This window comes from Moschus berezovskii, chromosome Y (assembly GCF_049115385.1).
Source record: "Moschus berezovskii isolate FMDL1 chromosome Y, NW_MosBer_1.0, whole genome shotgun sequence".
NCBI lineage: Eukaryota > Metazoa > Chordata > Mammalia > Artiodactyla > Moschidae > Moschus > Moschus berezovskii.
Genome location: NC_142489.1, coordinates 9,017,382 through 9,044,968, shown reverse-complemented (window position 1 = coordinate 9,044,968; position 27,587 = coordinate 9,017,382). Strand labels below are relative to the sequence as shown.

General features: G+C 47.3%; 1 protein-coding gene across 3 annotated transcripts in view; it reads right to left on the bottom strand.

Annotated features, from left to right (window-relative positions):
* The window catches only part of LOC129564114 (steryl-sulfatase), a 154,010-nt gene that overhangs the window by 89,237 nt on the left and 37,186 nt on the right, over positions 1-27,587 (bottom strand). Inside the window, exon 3 of one of the 3 annotated variants that reach the window (XM_055437719.2) lies at positions 12,582-12,711. The exons of the other annotated variants lie outside the window; for them this stretch is intronic. The gene's annotated coding sequence lies outside the window, so the exon portion shown is untranslated. The remainder of the gene's footprint in view (positions 1-12,581; positions 12,712-27,587) is intronic. 3 annotated transcript variants of the gene reach the window in all.

The following is a 27,587-nucleotide window of genomic DNA, read 5'->3' as shown; positions in this document are numbered from 1 at the left end:
AATTGATGCTTTTGAACTGTGGTGCTGGAGAAGAGTCTTGAGAGTCCCTTGGACTGCAAGGAGATCCAACCAGTCCACCCTAAAGGAGATCGGTCCTGGGTGTTCATTGGAAGGACTGATGCTGAAGCTAAAACTTTGGCCACCTGATGTGAAGAGCTGACTCATTGGAAAAGACTCTGATGCTGGGAAAGATTGAGGGCGGGAGGAGAAGGGGATGACAGAGGATGAGACGGTTGGATGGCATCACCAACTCGATGGACCTGAGTTTGAGCAAAATCTGGGAGATGGTGATGGACAGGGAGGCCTGGCGTGCTGCAGTCCGTGGGGTCCCAAAGAGTCAAACACGACTTAGCGACTAAACAACAACAAATGAGTGGAATTTTAAGTAAAAAAAAAATACAAATGGGCTTATTCGTTTCGATTTCTAATATTTAGTATGAAGGAATGGGCCAACATTTATAGGCTAGTTGGAGAGAATGAAATGTATAATGAGAAAACAATAGAATATGAAGCATAAGCTTTGTAGCAAAAGAGAAAGGGAGGGATTTGGAAAAGGCTTGACATTCTTTTTTTTATTATTTTTATTTGGACCACTTTTAAAGTCATGTGGGATAAATGCTCCCTGACCAGGAATTGAATCTGCACCCCTTGCAGTGGAAGGTGAAGTCTTAACCACGGCATCACCAGGGCAACTCTGGTGACATTCTTCTTTCCATCCTGATATTGTCATCTGTCGGGCTTCCCTGGCGGCTCAGGGAGTACAGCGTCTGCCTGCAAAATGGGAGACCCGGTTCTATCCCTGAATCGGGAAGATCCCCTGGAGGAGGAAATGGCAACCCACTCCAGTACTCTTGCCTGGAGAATCCCATGGACGGAGGAGCCTGGTGCAGGCTACCGTCCATAGGGTCGCAAAGAGTTGGACTCGACTGAGCACACCCAGGATTGGGGCCAAGCTTGATGGCTGTAACAACCAGATTAGATCACGAGCCAAAGACAGCTCCAAACAAGAAGGATGTGTGCTAAGTGCAGGGCCAGCTGCCACTCCCAACCCCACCCTCCAGCAAAGCCAGAGAATCTCTCCACATTGGAATCATTTCATACAAACTTTCCTTAGCCTGGCCATCCGTCCAGGCAGGATGGGGGTGCCCCCTTCCCCAGCCCTCACACAATCACTGGTGTTCTTTTCAAGATTATAAGCAAGTGCAGAGAACACTTACTATAAGCAGAATGCAAAGGCCTTTTAACAAAAAAATGCTTTGGTAGTTAAGACAGTGGTACAGCTGAGAAGCACAGTCTAACCACAGTCAGGATATTCTGCCAGGCATAAAATCCAGCCAGACGACATTTTTGTTGTTTATTCTCAGCCACGTCTGACTCTTTGTGATCTTGTGGACTGTAGCCCACCAGGCTCCTCTGTCCATGAGATTCTCCAGGCAAGAGTAATGAAGTGGATAGCCATGCCCTCCTCTAGGGGTCTTCCCGACCCAGGGATCGAACCCCCGTCTCCTGCATTGCAGGCAGATTCTTTACCACTGAGGCATCTGGGAAGTCCAGCCAAACTTAACCAGGTTAAACTTGTCCAAAGTGATGGAACGACCACATCCTTGGTTGTGAGTCTGCACAGAATCCTCCTCGAGACATGTGGGAACTGTGAGCTGGCCTGACATCCACAATTAGACACCGGGATCCTGCAGCAAACAATCCTGTGTGTTCGGATGTCTGCACAGCCTTCCCTGGCTCAGAAGGTAAAGAATCCGTCTGCAGTGCTGGAGATCTGGCTTCACTTCCTGAGTCCCGAAAATCCCCTGGAGGAGGAAATGGCAACCCACTCCAGGATTCTTGCCTAAAGAATCCCATGGATAGAGGAGCCTGGCGGGCTACAGTCCATGGGGTTGCAAAGAGTCGGACACGACTGAAGTGACTTAGCAGGCACTCAGATAGTCTTATCCAGTCCTCTGCTTGCCACTGCTGCCTGAGTTTGCTCATGTCATGGAAATGTTTGAGGACCCCACCAAGAGAAACCACATATGTCTGCAGAGGTGATTTGAGAGCAGTGTGGTAGCTGTTATTTTCCTGAATAAAAACACAACTCCTGAATAATGCAGAAAAATCAATCAGGAGGTCTTAAAAATGTGGTTCCTTTTCATGTGGGAACAGGTGTCATTTTTAATAAAAATGTTAAGCTATGAAAATGGATTACAGGAAAAGAATATGAATTCGCTTGCCAAAGCCACACCGATGAATTATCCTCTCTGATAACTCAATATGTCTGCATTGTGGATCAGATAGTAAGTACATTCACAGTATTTTTCAGCCTAACTCTGGTGAGTTCTTCAACTTAGAATTTATATTCTACTCAACAGAGGGACGCCCTTGCCTTTTCTTTAGTGCTCTTGGATTGTACAGTTCTGTGTTTACCTGCAGTGGAAAAGAAAAGCTTGAATGACTGATCAATGGGACAAGATGCTTTAATCACCGTATTGGGATGAAACATTTGCCATAGCCACTTTTATTAAAATGATGGACCAGGACTTCCTTGGTGATCCAGCAGTTAAGGATCTGCCTTCCAGGGGCTTCCTGGGTGGCTCGGCGGTAAGGAATCTGCCTGCCAAGGCAGGAGACACAGGCTCAATCCTTGGTCTGGGACAATCCCACATGACTTGGAGCGACTAAACCCGTGTGCCCCAACTACTGTAGCCCACACTCCCTAGAGCCGATGCTCGGCCACAAGAGATGCCACGACAACGAGAAGCCCACACAGCACAAGGAAAAGTAGACCCTGCTCAGCAAAACTAGAGAAAGCCCACGCACAGCAGTGAAGACTCAGTGCAGCCAAAACCAAAATCAGTTCAGTTCAGTCGCTCAGTCACATCTGACTCTTTGCAACCCAACGGACTGCAGCACCCCAGGCCTCCCTGTCCATCACCAACTCACAGAACTTTCTCAAACTCACATCGGTGATGCCATCCAACCATCTCATCCTCTGTCATCCCCTTCTCCTCCCGCCTTCAATCTTTCCCAGCATCAGGGTCTTTTCCAGAGAGTCAGCTCTTCGAATCAGTGGCCAAAGTATTGAAGCTTCAGCTTCAGCATCAGTCCTTCCAATGAATATTCAGGACCGATTTCCTTTAGGATGGACTGGTTGGATCTCCTTGCAGTCCAAGGGACTCTCAAGAGTCTTCTCCAGCACCACAGTTCAAAAGCATCAATTCTTCGGTGCTCAGCTTTCTTCCCAGTCCAACTCTCACATCCATACATGACCACGGGAAAAACCATAGCCTTGACTAGATGGACCTTTGTTGGCAAAGTAATGTCTCTGCTTTTAAGTATGCTGTCTAGGTTGGTCACAGCTTTTCTTCCAAGGAGCAAGTGTCTTTTAATTTCATGGCTGCAGTCACCATCTACAGTGATTTTGGAGCCCGAGAAAATAAAGTCTCTCACTGTTTCCAAGGATAAATGAGTTTCATCTTAAGAAAAGTAAGAGCCAGATTGGCTTTTGTCTTTTTTCTTTCATATTTTTCCCCATTTTTAAAGTCTTCATTGAATTTGTTACAACATTGCTTCTGTTTTATGTTTTGGTTTTTTGGCCAGGAGGCATGTGGGATCTTACTCCCCAGCCACAGATCAAAGCCACATCCTCTGCTTTGGAAGACTAAATCTCAACCTCTGGACCACCAGGGAAGTCCCTGGCTTTGGTCTTTGAGTAATCACAGCAAAACGGCAGAGGACAAGCATCGGCTGCAAAATCCAGAGGCAGACTGATTTCCGAACCAGAGTTTTAAACCAGCCAAGGCACGGGGGCCAGAGCTGCACGGGCCCACGAACAGGGCCCATATAGGCATCACACGCCAACAGTTTTCAATTCAGGAGGACGCTCTCTGCTTTCAAGGAAGCTGCTACGCAGGGTGGGGAGAGAGCCGTCTGGCACTAGCTGACCACACTTGAAGTTGTTGCTTTCCATCCAGTCGGCGATGCCATCCAACCGTCTCATCCTCGTGATAGATAAGTACCTGCTATTCTAGACCAACGTGAAGTCAGAGGTATAAAACCCAAAGAGGGATCTTTAAAGAGAAGCTATTCCATAAATGGTAAACTGGGGAGGGGGGCAATTTCAAGGCCAAGAGAAAGTCCAGCCTCTCCACATTTTATTTTATTTTCGATGCTATGTTCGTCTCTGCCTACAATGAAGTGAATCAGCCATATGTATACATATGTCCCTTCCCTCTTGCCCCCTCCCATCCCCTAGTCCACCCCCGAGCTGAGCTCCCGCTGCTGTGCAGAGACTTCCCACTAGCTGTCTGTCTGCCTCTTTTACAGACGGTCGTGTATGTACGTCAGAGTTACTCTCTCAGTTCATCCCACACACTCCTTCCCCCCCGTGCCCACAAGTCCATTGGACGTCTGCACGTCTATTCTCACCCTGCAAATAGGTTCATCTGTAGCACTGTTTCCGACTCTACACGCGTGTGTTAATATAAAAATGTTTGCTTTTCTCTTTCTTAGTTCTGACATCTATTTTATTTTTTTTAATTAATTTATTTTAATTGGAGGCTAATTGCTTTACGATATTGTAGTGGGTTTTGCCATACATTGACATGAAGCAAAACCCACAAGTAACTTAGGAAATGGCATCTATGTGTGATTGTAAATGTATGGTAGCTTATGCATTTGATCACCCCCCCTCCCCGAATATCAGACTCTAGCGATAAATAAACTTGAAAGACGACTAGAAGCAACCCAGGATCCCCATCCATCTGATATGAAATGTTACACAATTAAATGCACTCAGCAAAAACCGTCAGGCTCTGGAAACAAACTGCAAAAAAAAATAAAAAATCAAAGAACTAGAGACTAATGTACAGTTAATAACAATTTCAAATTCTAAGAAACAACCCATGTTTTCAGTTATGAAAGTGGGGGATTAGGAAAACTAAAAATGAATTGGTAAATTTCCATTATGCTTTCAAATCCAGAGGGGATTTTAATAAAAATAGAGAAACAAAGCCCTGTAGAGAAAAGCAATATAGAGATGCTGTTAAAGTTGAAACATAGAAATACAACGGTATAGGTTAAAACAGTATTATACCAACTACTCATTGGCAATAGATGATATAATTCTAAAACCCAAACACTGCAGTCCTAAAATGATAAAACCTAACTGCAGACATTTTATTGCTATCACGGCCTTCCAACGTTTTATAGAGAAACACAAAGAATTATAGGTTGTTGTACAGATTATTTGCTGATTTCAAATAGGACATTTTATACCTGAAACAGTATCATAGACTATCTTACCATACAATTAACCTCTAAAATGCAGATTTCAACATATGGGGAAAAAAAATCTAAATAAGCAGAACGTCTGACATGTAGCATAAATATTGGAACTGCAAGAGCTGCACGTCAATGGCTGTCACTGAAAAAACTAATAAAATAGACGCAGTGAAAAATGGCAGAAAATCCCAGTTACTTAGTTTAAAATTGTGCTTCATTCTTTACAGAAAAAAAAAAAAAAAGCACTTGCTTGGGCCAGGTGGCTCTGTTCCTCTCTGGAATCCTAGGTAGCCGAGTGGGAGGTAATGTTTAACAGGTATGGAGTTTCATCATATCTGGCCAACAGGAAGGTTGAGACATCCCAGATAAGAGGGAAAGATCATTGCCTACATGTAAGTTAGAGGCCAAATCAATCAGGAAGGACACTTTTTGTTTTTTAACAATGTAACCTTCTTAGTTGATTAAAATCCAAAGAATATCGTTTAATGGCAGGATTGATATAGTGGAGAAGGCAATGGCAACCCACTCCAGGAATCTTGCCTGGAAAAATCTCATGGACGGATGAGCCTGGTAAGCTATAGTCCATGGGGTCGCAAAGAGTTGGACATGCCTGAGCGACTTCACTGTCTTTCACTTGATACAGCATAGGAACCATTTTTTTTCTCATCCATGTATTTAAAAAAAAACTACTTTTTTCTTTGACTGCACCAGATCTTCATTGCAGCATGCATTATCTTTAGTTGTGGCATGTAGGATCTTAGTTCCTTGACCAGGGATCAAACCCGAGACCCCTGCATTCAGAGCACAGAGCCTTAGTCACCAGACCACCAGGGAAGTCCCAGGGTAAGGTCTTGAAGCTGGGACTCAGAGCAAGGGTTTCAACAATAATTCAGTAATTACTTACTAAACGTCTACAAGGCACCCTGCGTTGCTGGAACACCGTGAGTGAGCATTGTATGTTTCCTGTGCTTGTGGAGATGATTTAGTCGCCGTGTCTGACTCTTTTGCAACTCCATAGACTATACAGTCCATGGGATTCTCCAGGCCAGAATACTGGAGTGAGTAGCCGTTTCCTTCTCCAGGGGATCTTCCTAACCCAGAGATCGAACCCAGGTCTCCCATATTGCAGGTGGATTCTTTATCAGCTGAGCCACCAGGGAAGCCCTCCTCTGCTTATAGAGCTTGCAAAGTGAAAGTGAAAGTGTCAGTCATCCAGTCGTGTCCAACTCTTTCTGACCTCATGGACTTAGCCCACCAGGCTCCTCTGTCCATGGGATTCTCCAGGCAAGAATACTGGAGTGAGTATCCGTTCCCTTCTCCAGGGGATCTTCCCGACCCAGGGATCGAACCTGGGTCTCCTGCTTTACGAGTAGATTGTTAACCATCTGAGCCACCAGGGAAGCCCCATATAGAGCTTACAAAAACACATGGCATTTAAATGCAAAAGCATTTGCAAAAACACATGGGATTTAAATCAACGCTGGCCAACGAATACATCGACATTGATATGAAACTGTCAGTGGGACCAGCGTGTGCGGACTGTGGTATGGTTGTTACTGGCCGGAGGCCCAGGGCAAGGAGAAGCTGGCTGGTGTCCGGAGGAGGATCAGAACATGGCTAGTGGAGGGGGGGATTTCATAAGATGAGAAGAAAATAAGGGCGACCCACGTGCTAGAAGCGCCTGACGGGGAACTCCAACTGCAGCTCTGTGATAGCCTGCACGGGTAGGGTAAGGGTGGGAGGTTGGAGGGAGGTTCAAGAGGGAGCCGACATATGTACGACTCTTTGTGACCCCGTGGACCATACAGTCCATGAAATTCTCCAGGCCAGAATACGGGAGTGGGTAGCCTTTCCCTTCTCCAGGGGATCTGCCCAACCCAGGGATCAAATGCAGGTCTCCCGCATTGCAGGCAGATTCTTTACCAGCTGAGCCACCAGGGAAGCCCAAGAATACTGGAGTTGGTAGCCTGTCCCTTCTCCAGGGGATCTGCCCAACCCAGGGATCAAATGCAGGTCTCCCGCATTGCAGGCAGATTCTTTACCAGCTGAGCCACCAGGGAAGCCCAAGAATACTGGAGTTGGTAGCCTGTCCCTTCTCCAGGGGATCTTCCCGACCCAGGAATTGAACCAGTCACCTGTATTGCAGGCGAATTCTTTACCAACTGAGCTATCAGGGAAATCATGACATGTGTACACTTATGGCTAAATCATGTTGCTGTATGGCAGAAGTCAAAGCAATACTGCAAAGCAATGAGTCATCAATTAAAATAAACGTTAAAAAATATATGGGTGGGAAAAAGGGGCCAGAGGAACACAGAGGGCGCTGGGAGCCGGATCATAGAGACCATTCGAGCCATGGTTCTGGAATTCCACCTGCCTTCCAAGGGAGAGGCATTTGGAGAGCTCAGGGACGCCTGCCGTGCTGTGATTCATGGGGTCGCAAAGAGTCGGACACGACTGAGCGACTGAACTGAACTGAACTGAACAGGGCCATAAGGACAGGAAGGCCTGGCGTGCTGCAGTCCATGGGGTCGCAAAGAGTCGGACACGACTGAGTGACCGAACAACAAACAGGCCCAGCGGTAGGATCAGAGCTGGGTCCTGAGAAAGTCCCCCTGCCAGGGTGATGGGGAAGGCAGTGATGGATGTCGACAGGTCACTGGAGGCCACACCCGTGAGATGAAGCCAGCTCAGCCCCAGGTGTGACCAGTCCAGAAGGAGAGACAAGGGACAGCTAATAAGGTGATCCAGGGGCTGTGGGACCTTTTATTTTTTAATATTAGAGGGTTGCTGATGTTGCTGTTCAGCCACCAAGTCGTGTCCAACTCTTTGCGACCCCATGGACTGCAGCACTCCAGGCCTCCCTGTCCATCACCAGCTCCCGGAGTTCACCCAAGTTCATGTCCGTCGAGTCTGTGATGCCATCCAACCATCCCATCCTCTATCGTGCCCTTTTCCTGCCTTCAATCTTTCCCAGCATCAGGGTCTCTTCCACTGAGTCGGCTGTTGGAAGGAGTGACGCTGAAGATGAAGCGCCAATACTTGGGCCCCCTGATGCGAGCAGTCGACATGAGAGAGCTTTGTGTCTAAAGGCAATTTCTTCCGAGATAATCCCTGTGGCTTGACAGTCACGCCACTAAAGAAATCTCAGCTAGGATGCAGGGGAGGACACACAGAGTTCACCTGTCTCTATGTAAATAACTGAGCAGGCATCGGCCTCATGGCTTAAACGACAAACAGGTGGAGAAATCAGGAGGCACTGCTTATGTTTTATCCCCATCATCTTTAGAGCCACAGGGATCCGGTTTCCCCAAGGACCACCCACCACCACACTGCAGACTGACGGACTAAAAGAGGCCCAGAACACCACGGGCTTCCCAGAGTCAGGGAAAGGAGGACACACAATATTGACCTCTTACGATTGGTCCTCGGTAACATTTTAAAAGCAAAATAGTCAACAGAACAAAACCACCAGTTCAAACAGGAGCAACAAAAGAAAACTTCATATGCATTTCCCGCCCCCCCCCCCCGCAAAAAAACCTTTAACACATTTTTTTTTTCAGCTCTACAAAATAGTTGAAAGATTGAGAACAAACCCAGGTAGAGTCCTTCACTTAGGATGGCTAAGTGTAAGTGTTGACACATACAGATGAAACTATGCATTCATCATACACAGTGGGAAATGGCAACCCACTCCTGTATTCGTGCCTGCGAAACCCCACGGACAGAGGAGCCTGGCAGGCTACAGTTCATGGGGTCCCAGAGTCGGACATGACTGAGGGGCTGACCACATGCGTACACCATATAGTTTTTCAGCATTACAAGATGTTAAAAGGATAGGGCTTCCCTGGTGGCTCAGTTGGTAAAGGATCCGCCTGCAAGGCAGGAGACCCCGGTTCAATTCCTGGGTCGGGAAGATCCCCTGGAGAAGGGAATAGTATTGAAACACGTATATTATCATACGTGAAACAAATCGCCAGTCCAGGTTCGATGCATGAGACAGGGCGCTCAGGGCTGGTGCACTGGGATGACCCTGAGGGATGGGATGGGGAGGGAGGTGGGAGACGGGGGATGGGAAACACATGTACACCCATGGCTGATTCACGTCAATATTTGGCAAAAACCACCACTATCTTGTAAACTCATGAGCATCCAACTAAAATAAATAATTTTTTTTTAAAAAAAAGGGCTGCGATAACAAAGTGTCTCACCCTTGGGGGTCTCTTGGTTAGCAGGACAGCCTCCAGGTTGCTCTAGTTCATGTTCCACTGTCCCTCTTCATGGACCTTCTCCATCATTTTTTTCTGAGACGCACAATACAGTCACCATAATTTTTTTTTTTCAGTTGGGATTATCTTGACACCCAAATGTGCCTATGATCACGGGTATTTGCTGCCATCAAATATTCTTATTAAGGATTTGCAGTCCACTTGAGGAACCTTTTCATCATCATTAAAGGATTAAAGAGAAAAAAGAAAAAAATGACTTGACTCTCCCACCAGATAGTTAGGCAGAGTAAGCAACAGACTGCTGGCAGGTCTGGTCAAATAAAATGACATCGCGTTAAAAGAAGATTTTTTTCCTGTTTTTTTAGTTCACAAGAAAACTTTAATGTCTCTAAATCTTTTTTTTTTTTTGATAGAAATAAATTAGAAAGAGGAGAGAGAAGATCAAAGCATTTCCTTGATTATTATCAAAGTCTTCATCCACTCAAAGGAAAGGGACGTTTTTATATATAAGAACCCCAAGCTCCGGGTTTTCAAGTACACTGAAATACCTGGTGAGGGGACTTCTCTGGGGGAGGGGTGGTCCAATTTTTAAGTCTCCTTGCTTCCCTTACAGGGCCTGCGGGTTCGATCTCTGGCCGAGGAACTAAGATCCCACATACCCTGCTGCGTGACCAAAGAAAATACCCCTGGAGGATGCCTTTGTGTTGGTAAGATATAATGGACATTGTTATTAGGTATTTAGGAAGAGGTATTTTAATCCCCACTGAAAGATTCTCACTTTGCATCAGAACATTCAAAAAACGGATAATGCATTGTCATATTAATTTATCATGAATTAATCATGAGTCTTTTTTCAGCTGCACATTTTTAATTAGCTACCAACTCTGCGAAATTTTTTCCCCCAAGCTCTGCTAGCTGCATCCAAAGAATGTCAATCTCCTCGTAGACTAAAATAATAATAATAATAAAAAAAAATTTCTCAAAACATTTCCTTGCAAACCGTACCGCTGTTTTCCAGAGGAATAAAACTAAAAGTCTTACTTAGCAGGTGCTTAAGGCTTTGAAAGCTGGGTCGGAAATCAAAGCCGGCTCCTACATTAACAACATGTTGAGGAAATAAAGTATCCCCTAGAAAATCCCCCAAAAGTTGGTTTCTCAAAAGGGAAAGGAACCCAAGATCCTTTTAAAGAACAAATTACAGAAATCACAATAGAAAATGAATCTGTTAAGCCGCTCAGCGTTAAGAAGGAACACAAGCCCAAACTCAAAACCTCTAGGAATTGTTTTCTCTACAACCAGAAAACCTCTGCTTCGGGGGTTTAAATTTAATACAAAAAAAAAAAAAATTCCTAAAAGGTCATTGTCTTTTTCTACTCTTTAATTTGGATTCTAACTCTAATCCGTCAAAGTGAAATACCAGTGACTATTTTAGGAAGAAAAAAGATTTAGTCTCCTGTTGCATGGATCACGGTTTCTCCACTTGGCAGTCCTGACATTGGAAGCTGGGTTAACAAGTGACTGTGAGCTGTGTGTGCATTTCCAGAAAGGTGACCAGCATTTCTGCTGCCACCACACTGACACCAGGAGCCAACCCCTTCCACACTTAGGAAACCCAAAATACCCCCCCAGTTCAGTTCAGTTCAGTCACTCAGTTGTATCCGGCTCTTTGCGACCCCATGGACTGCAGCACACCAGCCCTCCCTGTCCATCACCAACTCCCGGAGTTCACTCAAACTCATGTCCATCGAGTCGGTGATGCCATCCAGCCATCTCATTCTCTGTCGTCCCCGTCTCCTCCCACCCCCAATCCCTCCTAGCATCAGACTCTTTTCCAGTGAATCAACTCGTCGCATGAGGTGGCCAAAGTATTGGAGTTTCAGCTTCATCAATCCTTCCAATGAACACCCAGGACTGATCTCCTTTAGGATGGACTGGTTGGATCTCCCTACCATCCAAGGGACTCTCAAGAGTCTTCTCCAACACTGCAGTTCAAAAGCATCAATTCTTCAAATATATCCCCCAGACATTGCCAAATTCCCTCTGGAAGGCAGAATCGCCTTCCAGGGAGAAGGACTTGCCATCAGTAACCTCAGAGTCCCAAGCTGCATTTGGAGGACAGTTACATCTGTCTGTGGGCTTCCCAGATGGCCCTAGTGGGAAAGAACCCAGCTACCAATACCGGAGCCATAAGAGACCTGGGTTCGATCCCTGGGTCGGGAAGATCCCCTGGAGAAGGAAATGGCGACCCACTCCAGTATTCTTGCCTGGAGAATCCCATGGACAGAGGAGCCTGGAGGGCCACAGTCCATGGGGTCTAACAGAGTCAGACGGGACTGAAGAGAATTAACATGCACACACCCACCATCTCAGCTGGCAGGACCCTCCAGGTGTTCACCGTACTTCTCCCAAACAAAGCGCATCCGTGACATTCCATAATCGCCCTTGGCACCTCCACTGTATGGAGGAAACCCCGGGCACAGGAAGGTCAATCCACTCTCTGAGACCACGAGGCCAGCAGGGGGCGGGGTGGGGCTGGCATTCAAAGCCTTGACTCTGCGTGGTTCCACCTCTGGGAGCCTTCGGGTACCACTGTGAACCGTTATCTTCTCTGACAGCATCTCCACGCCCGTTCCCCGGGTCTGTTGCTATGGAGGTCAGTGAACGCTGCCTAGCGCCACCCTGATAGCACACTATCAGAGCACCTGGGAAGATTCCACATGCCTCGGAGCGACGAAGCCCACACGGTTCAGTCGCTAAGCCAGGTCTGACTCTTTGCAGCCCCGTGGACTGTAACCCACCAGACTCCTCTGTCTCATGGGATTCTCCAGGCAAGAATACTGGAGTGGGTTGCCATTTCCTCCTCCAGGGGGTCTTCCCGACCCAGGGATCCAACCCACGTTGCCTGCATTGGATTGGAGTTTCAGCTTTAGCATCAGTCCTTCCAGTGAACACCCAGGATTGATCTCCTAAAGGGTGCCAAATACCCACGTGACTCAGACAACATGGCGGGAGCGTGGTGTGAAAAGTCGGTGACATTTTCAGGCTGAAAACATCCCTACACGCGCGTCTGGTACTTACACTGACAACAGTTTCAGACGGTCTTGGGCGGTCGTCCTCCGGATGTTCCGTTACCGAGACCACCATGTGCAAGGAGGGAGACGTGGACGGCCCCTCTCAGCAGACAGACGCGGGGTGCTCCGCGCTTATCCTGTGAAGCCATCCAAAAGGAGAAGAATCGGATACCGAGTGATCACATTCTGAAACAATTCCGCGAAGCGAGCTCTTTCTGGCCTCGGGGTAGCCTCCTGCTGCCTGTTGCTTCTTTTCACGCTCTGCCCAACTCCTACTCATCCACAGGAGTCAGCTGAGGGGGCCACCTCCTCAGGGAAGCACCCCGTGATTTACACAGTCTAAAGCAGTTGCCCCACGATTGATGAATCCTGACACTGCTCCCTATCCTCCCCAGAGCAATTGTCACTATTTGCCATAGTCTATTTGTTTGGTTTTGTTTTATGTTGTTATCCTGTCCTTTGCATAGCCTCGAAGGGTCAAGAGGGCAGGAACATTTTTTTCTCATAGCAAGTTCTCTACAAATATTTTCCCAGTAGAGCTGGACTCACAGACTAAAGCAATGGGACTATGTCCCTGCCTGGTTTTGGAGCCAACTAAGAAGGTTTTCATATTTTTAAATGGTTGAAAAATGAACATTATTTGTGACACATTAAAAGAACATGAAATTCATATTTCCAGGTCCATAAGCAAATTCAAAAAGTACTGCAACACTCACTCACTTACTTATTATCTGTCTGCCCCATGCTCTGAAGTCCAAGTTGAGCAGTTGTGACAAAGATTGCTTGGCATGAAAACCTGAAAACATTTTACTATCTGGCTGTCTATAGGAAAAGTTTTCCAGTCTCTGGTCTAGAAGCCCCACATGAAATGAAAATGAACTCAAAGAAAGTCAGATCAATGGTTTTGAACATACTATAGAATATGTGTGTGTGTGTGTGTGTGCATGCGTGCATGGTAAGTTCCTTCAGTCGTGTCCTACTCTTTGAGACCTCGTGGACTGTAGCCTCCTGACAGGCTCCTCTGTCCATGGGATTCTCCAGGCAAGAATATTAGAGTGGGCTGCCATTTCCTTCTCCAGGGGATCTTCCCGACCCAGGGATGGAACCCATGTCTCCCTGTGTCTCCTGCATTGCAGGAGAATTCTTTACCCACTGAGCTACCTGGGAAGCCCACATACACCCACATAGACACACACACATCACACACACTTGTATGCATATACACACATACATATATGCATATATATACATACTCCAATCTATACACATATACATTGGGCCTCCCTGGTGGCTCAGTGGGTAATGAATCTGCTTGTAATGCAGGAGACTTGGGTTCGATCCCAGGGTTGGGAAGCTCCCCTGGAGAAGGAAATGGCTACCCACTCCAGAATTCTTGCCTGGAGAACCTCATGGACAGAGGAACCTGGCGGGCTACAGTCCATGGGGTCACAAGAGTTGGACACAACTTAGCAACTAAAGTACCACCATACATATGCACAGACATCTGATACGTAAGGACATACTTGAAACTAAAGTGAAAATCGCTAAGTCGTGTCCAGCTCTTTGTGACCCCATGGACGATACAGTCCATGGAATTCTCCAGGCCAGAATACTGGAGCGGTTAGCCTTTCCCTTCTCCAGGGGATCTGCCCGACCCAGGGATCGAACCTAGGTCTTCTGCATTGCAGACGGATTCTTTACCAGCCAAGCCACTAAAACAGCATTGTAAATCAACCCTACTCCATTCAAAAAACTAAAAGTTTTAAAAAATTTTAAATAAAATGAATTTTTTCTTTCATTGAAAAAGCAAAGCATGGGAACGGTGTGATGGCAGCGTTGACCCTTCACCTCTGGCAGGCACGGTCACCTCTCCTGACCCTTCACCCTCATACCATCTCCCCAGATTAAGATTGTTGTAGCCACGCGTTCCGGGAAACAAACTCACTCAGAAGGACAATGCAGATAGTGGAGTGCAGTTTATTACACCAGCGGGCCCAAAGCAGACTCTCCTCTTAGCCAAGGACCCCGACCAGCATATGTGAAAATCTTTTATGCCCCATGCGTACGTGTCTGAACGCACCACTCCAAATTCCTTGAGACTTACATAAACCAAGGAAAATGCAGCGCCAGTAACCCCATCATTCACGTCCTATGTGCTCAAGCAGTCAAACAGTTAGCCAATAATCAATAAGCCCAAGGTTACACTCCAATAGATACAGAAAAATTTACGGCCTGTCTGGAGGAAGGGGTGATTAGTGTATGTTTTCTCTTAGGCGATGGGTAACCTAGATACGATATTCAAGGTTCCCCTGTCTGGAGAGGGTCTGATCCTTCTGTTGTCGTTTTCATAGGTGCTAAACACAGAGTTCAGAGTGCATTGCAAAGGTGGCCGAGCATGATCCGCATGAACAGGCCTAAGATGGAGTCCAGGCCCTATGAATTCCTTCTTCAAGATCATAAGGACGGGAATTGGAACAACGGGGTGACTCTCCTTGGGAGCCAGCGAAGATCCAATTCATCACAATCCTCTCTCATGCCCACCAGCCGTTATGGACAGAAAACAGATTTAGGAGATGGGCATGGAAGCCCCCTGACCACTTTCTCTGCCACTTTATGAAGAGGAACAAACAAGAACAAACACATCTAAAGGGAGTAAGTCACAATGCCTTCCATGGTTCTGTTGCCACCAGGAACCAGACCTGTAGGGGGAAAAGACGCAAATGGAAGCCTAACAGCCCGCGCTCCCGCGCTCAGAGGGCGCGTTGCAGAATAACAGCGGGATATTCTGAGCCACCGCGATTTTTCCCCACGTGGGTCACTACACAATGCTTAAAGGCATTTTTGAAACTCAGACATGGAGCGGCGGGGCGGGGGGGCACTGTCGGCCCCCAGTGGGGAGAGGGCACAGATGTTGCTAAGTATCGCACAAAGCACAGGACAAACGCCCCCTGCCACGAAGAACGCCGTCTTCTCACTAGCGCCAAGGTTGAGAAACTGCATCAGACGATTGGTCCGGTAATCGCTTAACTGGCTCTGATGAGTGAACTCCGGGAGGTGGTGATGGACAGGGAGGCCTGGCATGCTGTGATTCATGGGGTCGCAAAGAGTCGGACACGACTGAGCGACTGAACTGAACTGATGCAATAGACTGGCAGAAAAAAAAAAAAGGATTGGAAGAGGGTCATACCTAGCTTGTTCAAACAATGACCCACCGCCAGTGATAACTGACACGTTGCCTGTGTGTACACACTCAGTCCTGTCTGACTCTTTTTTGACCCCATGGAGTGTAGCCCGCCAGGCTCCTCTGTCCATGGAATTCTCCAGGCAAGAATATTGGAGTGGGTTGCCACTTCCTCCTCCAGGGGAATCTTCCCCACCCAGGGATCAAACTTGGGTCTCCTGCATTGGCAAGTGGCTTCTTTACCACTGAGCCACCTGGGAAGCCCCTACTGGTATGTGTACCCCGTGCTTTATTTATTTTGAATTGCTACATCTGACGTTTTCCTTAGAGATAGGAAGTGCCCAGGGTGTTGACATCCTCACACAATTGAATTCACCAGTATACGAATACACTGTAACTGTTACAGCACTTGTCTGCATGTAACCCACGGGGAGAGATGCTGCTGCTGCTGCTACTGCTAAGTCACTTCAGTCGTGTCCGACTCTGTGTGACCCCATAGACGGAAGCCCACCAGGCTCCCCCGTCCCTGGGACTCTCCAGGCAAGAACACTGGAGTGGGTTGCCATTTCCTTCTCCAATGTGTGAAAGTGAAAAGTGAAAGTGAAGTCACTCTAGTCAGACATTTTTCTGCAGGAATATTAACACCTTTGATTACTGACTGCTGCCCACACCTGCTGGGGGGGGCAGGGGCGTGTGTCCTATGAGGTCTGGAAAAGCCACATGTTGGCCTTGTAAAATATGCATAAATCAATTCCAGACTACCACTGACTCTGAGGACTTCAGGTAAGAAACTGTGTATCAATAGTCAGGGTATGCAGAGAGCTTGTGTTCCCCAGGACTGCGAAAATCCTGGGAGTTTAATCAGAGCCAGTGCCAAGTTGTCATTATGTATCAACACCTGGAATTAACAAATCAGATAGCTGCATTCCTAAGTCACAGAAGTCCTTTCCAAAGCAAAAACCACTCTATTTCCCCGTTTCCCCACGGCAGAGACTCAGTCATGTGGCTGAGAAGTTGGGTCCATTTCAAATCCACAAGCGAAAATACTGAGATTTCAGCGCATGCATGTGTGTTCAGTCGCCCAGTCGTGTCCGACTCTTTGCGATCCCGTGGACTGTAGCCTGCCAGGGTCCTCTGGCCATGGGATTCTCCAGGCAAGGCTACTGGAGTGGGTTGCCCTGCCCCCCTCCAGGGGATCTTCCCGACCCAGGCATTGAACCCGCATCTCCTGCGTTAGCAGAAGGATTCTTTACCAATGCGCCACCTGGGAGGCCCTATCAATGTCCAATAGAATCATCTGTAAATCCTTCAATTATTGAATCTATGATCATCATCTGCAAAGTCTTCAATTATTGACTGTATCATCATGTGCACACCCTTCAATTACTGAGTTTATGAATATCTGTAAACTTTCAGTGACTGAGTTTATGACCATTTGTAACCCTTCAATTACCGACAGCATCATCGTCTACAAATCCTGCAATTATTAAGTGCATCATCACCTAAACCCTTCAACTATTGAATCCATCGTCATCTGTAAGCCCATCTCATCAGAGGATGAGACGGCTGGATGGCATCACCAACTCAGTGGACATGAGTTTGAGTGAATTCCCGGAGTCGGCGATGGACAGGGAGGCCTGGCGTGCTGTGATTCACGGGGTCGCAAAGCGTGAACTGAACTGTAAACCCTTCAATTATTTAACCTTTGCCCATTTGTTCAATTCAGTTCGGTCGCTCAGTCGTGTCCAACTCTTTGCGACCCCATGGACTGCAGCACGCCAGGCCTCCCTGTCCATCACCAACTCCCGGAGTTCACTCAAACTCATGTCCATTGAGTCGGGGATGCCATCCAACCATCTCATCCTCTGAGGTCCCCTTCTCCTCCTGCCTTCAATCTTTCCCAGCATCAGGATTTTTTCCAATGAGTTGGCTCTTCACATCAGGTGGCCAAAGTATTGGGGCTTCAGCTTCAGCTTCAGTCCTTCCAATGAGTATTCAGGACTGATTCCCTTTAGGATGGACTGGTTTGATCGCCTTGCAGTTCAAGAGACTCTCAAGAATCTTCTCCAACACCACAGTTCAAAAGCATCAATTCTTCAGTGCTCAGTCTTCTTTAAGGTCCAACTCTCACATCCATACAGGACTAGTGGAAAAAACCACAGCTTTGACTAGACGGACCTTTGCCGGCAAAGTAATGTCTCTGCTCTTTAATGTGCTGTCTAGGTTGGTCAAAGCTTTTCTTCCAAGGAGCAAGCGACTTTTAATTTCATGGCTGCAATCACCATCTGCAGTGATTTTGGAGTCCCAAAAAATAAAGTCTCTCACTGTTTCCATTGTTTCCCCATCTATTTGGCACAAGGCTGTGGGATGGGATGCCATGATCTTCGTTTTTAGAACGTTGGGTTTTAAGCCAGATTTTTCACTCTCCTCTTTCACTTTCATCAAGAGGTCCTTCAATGACTGAATCTATGATCAATTATGCAGGTGTACAGATGATCATTCTTTCATATCCAATTTAAGTGGGGGGAAATTTGTAATAAAAAGTTGGGTACAGCCATAGGAAACAAAATCAAAGTGTAAACTATAACCTTTGGTTCAAAGGTGAGTCCTGCAACACCAACTCATAGGACAAAAATACCTCATCTCAGCCATGACGACATTTCTGAAACTGCCCTGGACTTGCAAGCGCAACAGTAACTCACTAAAGAGCCGGTATCTGCCTGATGCTGGGGTGTGCTCGTGTTTCACCGGGGGGTCTGATGGTGACAGTCAGGTGGCAGGCTGGGCACTCCACCATGGCCACTGGCCACTGCTCAGAGAGCTGCATCCTTGCACAGCGGTGGAGTCTACATACTCCCTTCCTTGTTCAGGTGTGTTTGCCTCTACACCTCATGGAAGGTCACCTTCTCAGATGGCTCCGCAAAACAGCGCCTCTTATATTCGTCCCCCTTTAAATGCCCTTGGCCTGACCTCACCTACTGAGTGGTGTTTTCACCACCAGTGATGAAGCGCAGCTGCCTCTTGAGACTTGGCAGTTGGCCAACCAGTCTTCAGAGTCACTATTTTATGCTAAACAGGAAAACTTATTGAGCTCCTGAATATGTACAGAATCTTCCAAGCTGTATCAGACAAATGCCACTTCTGTTTCCGTCTAGTCAAAGTTACGATTTTTCCAGCAGCCACGTATGGATGTGAGAGTTGGACTATAAAGAAGGCTGAGTGCCAAAGAATCGATACTTTTGAACTGTGGTGTTGGATGGAGACTCTTGAGAGTCCCTTGGACTGCAAGGAGATCCAATCAGTCCATCGTAAAGGAGATCAGTCCTGAATATTCACTGGAAGGGTGAATGCTGAAGCTGAAACTCTAATCCTTCGGGCACCTGATTTGAAGAGCTGACTCATTGGGAAAGACCTTGGATGCTGGGAAAGATTGAAGGCCAGAGGAGAAGGGAGTGATAGAGTATGAGATGGTTGGATGGCATCCCTGACTCGATGGACATGAGTTTGAGTGAACTCTGGGAGTTGGTGATGGACCGGGAGGCCTGGCGTGCTGCGGTCCATGGGGTCGCAAAGAGTCAGACACGGCTGAGCGAGTGAACTGAGTCCCAGATGCCGCTAGCAGTAAAGAACCTGCCTGTCAATGAAGAAGGTGTAGAGATACCCACTTGGATCCCTGGGTTGGGAAGATCCCCTGGAGAAGGGAATGGCAATCAACCCAGTATTCTTACCTGGAGAATCCCCATGCAAGGAGGAGCCTGGCTGGCTACAGTCCATGCGGTCGCAAAGAGTCGGCCACGACCGACGTGACTGAGCAGGCACATCACATCAGGCTCCATCACTTACCAGGGAAACCAGCCTCCCCAGCTGAACAACCATTGCCCTTTAATCAATAGCAGGTGGAGACATTCTGGCCAAAGGGGCGGGGGTGGGGGCATGTCCGATCACGTGAGTAGCATGTACCCAAAGCAGTGACTGGTCCAGCAGGGGACACGCAGACAGGAAGAGAGTAGCCATGCTGAGTGGCCTGGCGGCGCTCGCAGGTGGGCGGCATCCAACTCTTGAGAATAATCTGTCAACCTCGGAATGTCGATTCAAAAATGTGATTTAGAGGCAGCCTCATAATTACTTAGTTTCAGTGTAAAGGTATTAATCAAGGATACTGGGGGAATTTATGGAGTGTGCCAGCTACCCTAGATTAATAATTTTACATTGAAAGCAACTGACAAATGACCTAATACTCCATCAGGAAAGATTGAGGGCGGGAGGAGAAGGGGACGACAGAGGATGAGACGGTTGGGTGGCATCACCGACTCGATGGACAAGAGTTTGAGCAAGTTCTGGGAGTTGGAGATGGACAGTGAGTCCATCTCCCTGTGGCACGCTGCAGTCCATGGAGTGGACTGGCACACTGCGGTCCATGGAGTCATAAAGGGTTGGACACGACTGAGCAACTGAACTGAACTGATGACTTAAAATCCAAAGAGCTCAGTTTATAGGTGAGAGCACGGTTGCCCGTGAAGGGTGAGTGCCTGACCCAGCGTCACCCAGGAAGCCAGCTGACACCGTGTAAACTCCGAGGTCTCCAGACCCTAGTTCTGGGTCATCCATGTGGCATTATTTGCCTCTCTACAGGGTGAACATTCCTACCTGTTGACAAGAAGTCAACCTCGGCAGCCAAGGGCAACTTATGTCAGGGGCCTGTGTTTGCCAGGAGGTGACTTTAACAAGACTGCAAGATAAGCTTTCTGGGTGTTTCATCTAGGGCACATCTAAGCATTAAAGGGAGACTGCTGCTGCTGCTGCTGCTGCTGCTACTGCTGCTAAGTCGCTTCAGTCGTGTCCAACTCTGTGCGACCCCATAGACGGAAGCCCACCAGGATCCCCCATCCCTGGGATTCTCCAGGCAAGAACACTGGAGTGGGTTGCCATTTCCTTCTCCAATGTGTGAAAGGGAGACAGTTGAGTCAAATCTGTCAACGTCCATTGGTTGGCCAACTGGTTTGCTTGTTTGGGTAGAGTTTTCAGAGACTATATTTCCTGCTAGAATCCCATGAACAGAGGAGCCTGGTGGGCTACAGTCCATGGGGTCCCAAAGAGTTGGACTGAAGTGACTTAGCTAGCATGTTCACATGCTCACACGCAGCTGTGAATCTACGCATTCAATGGGGGTGGGTGGTGGTGGGTGGATCTGTAAATGGTGGGAACCACAAAGGAGTCTTAGATTGTGTTAGTAAATCTCTTGCGACCCCATGGACCCACCAGGCTCCACTGTCCATGGGATTTCCCCAAGCAAGAATACTGGAGTGGGTTGCCATTTCCTCCTCCAGGGGATCTTTCTGATCCTGGGATCGAACCCACATGTCTTGTGTCTCCTGCATGGGCAGGTGGATTCTATACCACTATCGCCACCTGAGGTTCCCTTGTTAGTAAATCAAACAACAAGCACTGCCAAAGACAGCTCAGGATGTGAGGCAATCCTTTGCCATGGATCAAGTGAGCATTTCCACGTGATGGTCTCAAAGAAAGTCATCACCACTGTCTGAAATTAGATGCATAAAGTGCAAAGTTAAATAAATCCAGGTGGGGCCCCCAAAGCATCCGCTGTTTTAAGCTTTGGAACTTTGAAAAGACAGATGGTGTTTTAGCGGAGTTTTACCTTCCTAAAGGTAGGGAAGGGTCAGTGGGTCTGCTATCCTGTCAAGTTCAATTCAGTTGCTCAATCGTGTCTGACTCTTTGCGACACTTGTCCATCACCAACTCCTGGAGTTTACTCAAACTCATGTCCATTGAGTCAGTGATGCCATCCAACTATCTCATCCTCTGTCGTCCCCTTCTCCTCCCACCTTCAAACTTACCCAGCACCAGGGTCGTTTCAAATTTGTCAGCTCTTCGCATCATGTGGCCAAAGTATTGGAGTTTCAGCTTCAGCATCAGTCCTTCCAATGAATATTCAGGGCTGATTTCCTTTAGGATGGACTGGTTGGATCTCCTTGCAGTCCAAGGGGCTTTCAAGAAAATGCCTGGGTAGACTTTGAAACTAGAGCATCACTCTATTTTTTTTTTTTTTGGCTGTACCAAACGGCATCTACTTGCAATGCGGGAGACCTGGGTTTGATCCCTGGGTCGGGATGATTCCCTGGAGAAGGGAATGGCAACCCACTCCAGTACTCTTGCCTAGAAAATCCCATGGATGAAGGAGCCTGGTGAGCTACAGTCCACGGGGTCCCAAAGAGTCGGACATGACTGAGCGACTTCACTTTCACCTTAAGCGTTTGGATGAGTTTGTTTGGGCTTTTTGGTCTTCCTGACATGATGTTTCTTGCCACTTGCCCAGCCTCCCAAACATTCCCTTTCAAAATCTGGCATCATTTTTTTCTACACCAACTTCCTAAGTCTCTCCCTTCCCCACTGGGATCTTTAAGGATTTGTGATTGCCATGGCAGACATTCATGTCTGGGTCCATTCTAAGGCTTGAGTCATTTCTTTCTCACAGTCCCTTGGCCAGGAGATAAAAATCTATCTTTATCTGAACGACTGTAAACCTCAGGGAACATGTTGACCGTTCACTATTTCACATGTTTAAAAGAGTCGGGTCACTTCCTCCCGAGAATGTCTATCACTTCGCTTCACCAACCAATTCCTCCTAGTTTATCACAGTCCATTTCCAGAGCAATATTTTTTTCTGCTCGATGAAGCCTCCAGAAAGAAGAGACGTTTATCAAATACTAAGCTTTCAGCTGGGCAAGACTTCCAGCGGATGTCCATGAGCTAAATTTTCAGATCACCAAAGTTCCAGATGCATTGGCCTTCTGTGCCAATTTTTATTAAATGGAGGTAAGAACTCATTATTCACAGTCTGGACCTCGTCTGGGTATGTATTGTATATTTCCAAATTACATCACTTCATCTTTTCTCTCTTTCGAAAATCCTTACCAAATAATGACTTCCCTGGTGGCTCAGATGGTAAAGAATCTGCCTGCAATGCAGGAGACTTGGGTTCAATCCCTGGGTCAGGAAGACAGCCTGGAGAAGGAAACGGCAACCCACTCCGGTATTTTTGCCTAGAAAATTCCCATGAACAGAGGAGCCTGGTGGGCTATAGTTCCTTGGGGTCGCAAAGAGTCAGATAGGACTGAGAGACTAACAGTTCCACTTTGATCAAATAATACCCAAGCATGCGTCTATGTGCAGATTTAAAATTTCAGTCTCTATGAAGAACCACACAAGCTGCCCATATTAATGCAGCCCCCTTAATCCTATTATTAGCTGTGCCTGGTGAAATAATCATACACATATTCAAACAACAGTGAAAGTGAAAGTCGCCCGGTCGTGTCTGACCCTTTGTGACCCATGGACTGTAGCCTGTCAGGCTCATCTGTCCATGGGATTCTCCGGGCCAGAATACTTGAGTGGGTAGACGTTCCCTCCTCCAGGGGATCTTCCCAACTCCGGGGTCGAACCCAGGTCTACCGCACTGCAGGCAGATTCTTTACCATCTGAGCCACCAGGGAAATTCCAATGACAACAGCCTGAGAACACACCAGCAACGATCATCTCGTTGACAAATGATGGTTTCCCTGGTGGCTCACATGGCTTGTGTACCTCCCACTTGTTTATAAGGGAAATGGGGCTTGAGGACCTAAGTCCAGGAAAGCATTCTATACACCTTTCCTTTGGAAATGAGCACGATTAGAAGCAGCAATTTGGAGAAGACATTGAAAATGGCAGAAGAGTGGTCAGATGATTTAGTGTGAAGGCAAAGACAAGCATTGCAAGCAGTGAGGGGCAAGAGGATTGACAGGACTCAGAGGTTTCATTTCCTTATGCCCGAGCGATTGGTTCTGGGACCTTGTAACACAAGGATTATAAGGTCATGTCTTAGAGTGATATAATCTGATGACTGTCATCACGGAGGATGACAAGAAACACAATGAAACGGAGAAAAATATGACTTTTTAAAAACAAACTCAGGCAAAGGGGGGCAGCGGAGATTCAAAGAAATGGGTGTTAAAGGATCTCTCTGGGGTGATGAAAATGTTCTAAAACAGACTGATGTGATAAATAAAATGTGATCATAGCATGACTTGGTAGTTTAATAAAAACCACTGAATGGTACAAGTGGTTGAATTTCACAATATGTAAAGTGAAAAGTGAGCCATTCAGTCATGTCTGACTCTCTGCAAACCCATGGACTATAGCCCACCAGACTCCTGTGTCCATGGGAATTTCCAGGCAAGAATACTGGAGTGGGTTGCCATGCCCTTCTCCAAGGGATCTTCGCTGACCCATGGATAGAACCTGGGTCTCTCGAATTTGCAGGCAGATTCTTAATCATCTGAGCCATCAGGGAAGCCCTCATAATATGTTAAATATCCCTTGAAAAACTTGTAAACACATATTACATCATTTAAACAAGTTGTAAACAAATATTACATCATTTAAAGAAAAATGATACAGATTGAATTAAAATATATATAAAAATATAAATACATGTATGTAAACTTAGAACAGAGTGTCCTCGTGTGCCAGTGTAAATTGAATAAAGTGGTTGCACTTTCACAGATTTTATCATTTTTCTTTTTTTTGTGCGTGTGTGCTAAGGTGCTTCTGTCATGTCCAACTCTGGGTGACCCCATGGACTGTAGCCCGCCAGACTCCTCTGTCCATGGGAGTCTCCAGGCCAGAATACTGGAGTGGGTTGCCATTTCCTCCTCCAGGGGATCTTCCCGACCCAGGGATCGAACCTGCGTCTCTTATGGCTCCTGCACTGACAGGCAGGTTCTTTACCACTAGTGCCATCTGGGAAGCCCTTCTCTCTTTCTGCTAAACACGTGGGTGTCAGTCAGGTATGTCCTGATGTTCCCTGTTGGGGACACATCCACTCGGGCGGAACTTCCACAGCGTCTCTCTGAGGCAGCCCCGTCAGGATGGGGAATGAAGATGGCTTGAGAGAAGCCAAGGTCCCTGGAAAGGTCAATAATGCATGGGCAGAAACGTAAGAGAGAAAAGCAAACGGGCTTTGACTCACAAGTAAACTAACAGGATAGAGTGTGGGGGATGGCCCAGCTCAGGGGCTCAGGGCCAAGGTCACCAGGGACTGGGGTCATGGAGGCCTTTGAGACTTTGCACACGGTGTGGGCACGGTGGCTCAATGGCACGTGGATTTCCGGAGGGCAAGCATAGGGCTTTTCTTTGCCCCTGTTTTAAACAAGTACCCGATACTCTCTTTATGGATAGTCCATGATTTTTAGTAAGCTCTCCAAAGACAGCAGTATCTTCAAGATTGAAAGTGAAAGTGGTTCAGTTCTGTCTGACTCTATTCGACCCCATGGACAATACAGTCCATGGAATTCTCCAGGCCAGAATACTGGAGTGGGTAGCCTTCCCTTCTCCAGGGCATCTTCCCAACCCAGGGATTGAACCCAGGTCTCCCGCATTGCAGGCAGATTCTTTAACAGCTGAGCCACCAGGAAAGCCCATCATCAAGATTATTGCCATGGAACCACGCAAGTCTTTAAATCAAAGCAGGTTTTTATTACTGAAACCCTGCCAAGGGTGGATGCTAATTCTTTCCAGTCAAATTTACTTAACTTCAATGATTATGAAAGCCCCCAATCACTCAATAGGTAAAGAACCCACGTGCAATGCAGGAGACGTGGGTTCGATCCCTGGGTTGGGAAGATCTCCAGGAGAAGGAAATGGCAACCCGCTCCAGTATTCTGGCCTGGAGAATCCCATGGATAGAGGAGCCTGGCGGGCGACACTTCATGGGGTCACAAAGAGTCGGACATGACTGAGCGTACACACAAACACACACACACCCCATATGGTTTGTGGAAGGTGGATGGACAGTCGTACTGGTAAACATATTCGTATGAATGCAGCAGTGGCAAGTCTGCTTTGATTCTCAACTGCATGGAAAGAAATTCATTTCCAGAATGTTTGTTCTTCCAACAGCCTAGGAAGGAGCCACAGTGTGCATCTTTGGCAAGAAAAGCAGAAGTGTTTTCTACAAGAGATGATGAAGCTGAGAATGCAAAGCATTTCTGTGCTTCGGGCAAAATTCTCCTGGGACGGCACTGATGCCTTAGGGGGACTACAGGTTTGGTGAAGAGGGGAAATCGTAAGTCTTATTGAAAAAGATAGGGAAGTCTGTGAATACATGTAACTGTGGGCAGCATCATGAGCAAACTGATAAATAATCAACTGTTGCATGCATGCGTGCTCAGTCACTTAAATCGTGTCCAAGTCTTTGCGACCCCATGGACTGAACCAAGAAAAAACAATCAGAGTATAACGTCGTGCACAAGATTCATTCAGCTTAAAAGATGCAAAAGCAAAGAAATCATAGGAACAGCCATCCCGTTTGAAAACTCCGGTGGCAGGTACGTTCAGAGGTGGCTGGGAATGTTCGCAATTTCCGTAACTCTTATTTTTACTTATTTTTAAATTGGAGTAAAGTTGTTTTACAGTGCTGGGTTAGTTTCAACAGCGTGTATCACCTACATGAATACATATATGCCCCCCTCTTGAGCCTCCATCCCCAGCCCCCACTGAAATTCCTGAATTTTTAAAAGAAGGCCATCCAAAGTCCCCATATTGATTCTCCCAACGGCTCTAATGCTATATGGAATTAGGTACCATGTATATTCTACACACACCATTGTACCTGGGAGGCTTCATTTCCTTAGCTAGAAGTCCTCTTTTGGCTGAAAATAATATGTAAATAGTCACCCAGCCTCTTTCACCCTATTATGTTTGATAAAATCCATAACCTTGTAATTTGTCCACCGGACACAAGTGTATTTATTGAGGGTAGAAATGAGAGTTGGAAAAGAGATGTAAATTACTGCAGTCAACCCAAAGATAAAGGGTCCTGATATAACTGGAATTTGAATATTTATACGGTGATGGGCCTTTGCTGACAAAGGTCTGTGTAGTCAAAGCTGTGGTTTTTCCAGGAGTCATGTACAGATGTGAGAGTTGGACTGTGAAGAAAGCTGATCGCCAAAGAACTGATGCTTTTGAACTGTGGTGCTGGAGAAGACTCTTGAGCGTCCCTTGTACTGCAAGGAGATCCAACCAGTCCATCCTAAAGGAACTCAAGACTGAATGCTCACTGGAAGGATTGATGCTGAACCTCCAATACTTTGGCCACGTGATGCAAAGAGCCGACTCACTGGAAAAGACCCTGATGCTGGGAATGATTGAAGGTGGGAGGAGAAGGGGACGACAGAGGATGAGACGGTTGGATGGCGTCAGCGACTCAGTGGACAAGAGTTGCAACAACCTCCAGGAGACAGTGAAGGACAGGGCAGCCTGGCATGCTTGGGTCCACGGGGTCGCAAAAAGTTGCACACGACTGAGCAACTGAACCACAACAGCAAAAGCAATGGGCCACTGGTTCCACCTTCTGGACGTCACAACCTCCAACTGTGTCCCTAGACCGAGGCCGGCTGGGATGGGAGTGTCACAGAGCAGGGTGGAGGGCAGAGACAGGCCTGTGACCTGTGCTGGACATCAGGCAGGTGGTGGGAGGGTCCCAGGAGACCTTGTTCGCTCCCGGCTCCACGGCGCATTTCAAGGTCAGGAAAAGACTCTGCTCGAGGACTCACAGAATCCTGGGATCGCCACCCCCACCCAGAACACCAGCAGCCCCGCCCAACGACGACTCCCAACCAGGAATCATCCTGAGGGAACTTTTTCAGGCCTGTCTGCAGCCGGCAGGACAGGTTTGATGGCCTGTCTGGACCCACGGGCCTGCCCGAGGCAGGGGCATCATTCCATGACCTTGCCCTGAGTCTCAGGGGCACCAGTTTCTGGGGTCCTTAC